Source organism: Myotis brandtii, unplaced genomic scaffold, assembly GCF_000412655.1.
Source record: "Myotis brandtii unplaced genomic scaffold, ASM41265v1 scaffold986, whole genome shotgun sequence".
Classification (NCBI taxonomy): Eukaryota; Metazoa; Chordata; class Mammalia; order Chiroptera; family Vespertilionidae; genus Myotis; species Myotis brandtii.
In genome coordinates this window covers 667,258-669,027 of record NW_005372102.1, presented here as the reverse complement: position 1 = coordinate 669,027, position 1,770 = coordinate 667,258, and the positions used below count along the sequence as shown (strand labels likewise).

The 1,770-nt window shown below is 59.8% G+C and overlaps 1 protein-coding gene across 1 annotated transcript in view; it reads left to right on the top strand.

The window, feature by feature from the left end:
- The first annotated feature begins 248 nt into the window (after window positions 1–248).
- Window positions 249–1,770, top strand: part of AFAP1 (actin filament associated protein 1) — a 75,723-nt gene continuing 74,201 nt past the window's right edge. Inside the window, exon 1 of the mRNA XM_005886453.2 lies at window positions 249–354. The gene's annotated coding sequence lies outside the window, so the exon portion shown is untranslated. The remainder of the gene's footprint in view (window positions 355–1,770) is intronic.

The following is a 1,770-nucleotide window of genomic DNA, read 5'->3' as shown; positions in this document are numbered from 1 at the left end:
ATGCAGATGCAGGAGGAAGCTGGCGGCACTGGGCCGGTGGACAGACGGGAGGAGCTGTGGTGCCGATCCCGCTGAGTGGGGGTGTGATGTGAGGAAGGCACCGGCAGGAAGGCACGAGGGAGCCCAGGAATCAGCCGTGGAGCCTTGGATTCCGACCCGAGAAAAGATGGGGGTGGTGTTCTGTGCGCGCCCAGCTGCACCTGCCACTCAGGTCATTCAGGTTTATCTCCTGTCCGACCTCCCTGACCACCTGCTCATTTCTGCAGAAACGTGGCCGTGGAGTCTTCGAAGCTCTTCACTAGGAGAGTAGATGCTCACTGAGGACCACCCAGTCGCACCGGAGACAAAACGCAGGTGAGTCTCTTTCTCACTGCCTTTGCGTAACCACGACGAGTTTTGGGTGCATTTGCTTCCAGGTCTTTCCAGTGCACTGATAAATACACATGTGCCGTTTGCGGATGTTTTTAAAATGAAATAATGAGTGCTTGTCCGCTGTTCCCGCACTCCCCGCCCCAGCAGTCCGCTCGGCCCGTCTTGCGCTGCAGGAGACCTAGTGGGCGTGCGGCCCTGGACGCAGAGTAATGGCAGGAGTGCTCGCACGTGTGCACGGCGCACCCACCAGTGATGGTCCTGCCTGCTGGGCTCCGGACACGAGTGGGTCTTAGAGTTTTCACCCCAGACCTGTGGGTGAACACTGTTACTTTAACAGGTTACAAACGATAAAACTGGTAGAGAGAAGCTAAGCCATTTCCTCAAGCTCATGGCCTTATTTCCAAGACAGAGAACACATTTAAAAAACTCTGGTTCAGTTCAAGTTATTCACATCCACTCGTCTCAAGACACATCTCTTTAGTGCGTTCTGTGTCGCGCTGTCGCAGGAGCTTTTCCTGGGAGCATGTGTGGGGTGGGGTGAAGGGGGGCGGTCTGTAGGCACGGGGGCGGCCACAGAGGGGGTCTCCCCATAGCCCTCGGGACAACCATTTTCTCTGCCGTCTGGCCCAGGTCCCGTTCTTGTACACACACTTTCCAGAGGGACTTGGTTTTGGGTTCCGTGGCGGCTCGCCTGAGACTGAGCGACTGTATTTCACGCTGCTGGGTTGCGGCCTGGCAGGTCAGCAGGGACGCCCCTCGGGTTGGCCTGCGGTCACCCCCAGTCCTGTGGGGGGGTCCTGCAGTGATGGGCCTGCCACAGCAGGGCGTCTCATAGTAGGTGGGTCTGGTGCTGGTTTGGATGGATTCTGGTGGATTTCCTGCTGTGCCCACGTGGGAGGGAATTTCCACTGGCCTCTGGGTCTGTGGGGGACTCAGGACTTAGAGCAGGGCCTGGCGTCTGCAGGTCGAGATGCATGTTATGCAAGTGCGGTCATGTGCCGGGGGAGGGTAGCAGGGGGTGGGCTGTTCGGGAGGGTCCGTCGCTGGGCTGTGAGTCTGCAGCCCAGTGTTGGCCGCGCACGCGCTGGGTGCTGCTACGTGCTCTCTTGGCAAGTTTCCATTGGGTGTCTGTGGGACAGAAAGCATGACATCAGCGTTGGCCACCAAGTATTTATAGCAGCGGCGCCTCCCATGTGGGTCACTGTCTGTGCTGTGGTTCTCGGGAAATTGTAGCTCTCTCCCCGGAGCAGCGCCCATCCCAGGTGCTGTTCGTTCCTGCACACCTTCAGGGCTGGGTGCCAGCCAGAGGGGGCGCTGCCAGGGAGCGCCTCTGCCTGTGGTGTCTGCTGGCCCCTCGCCCCTCTGCCTCCCCTTCTCCCCCCCCCCCCCCCCCCCCCC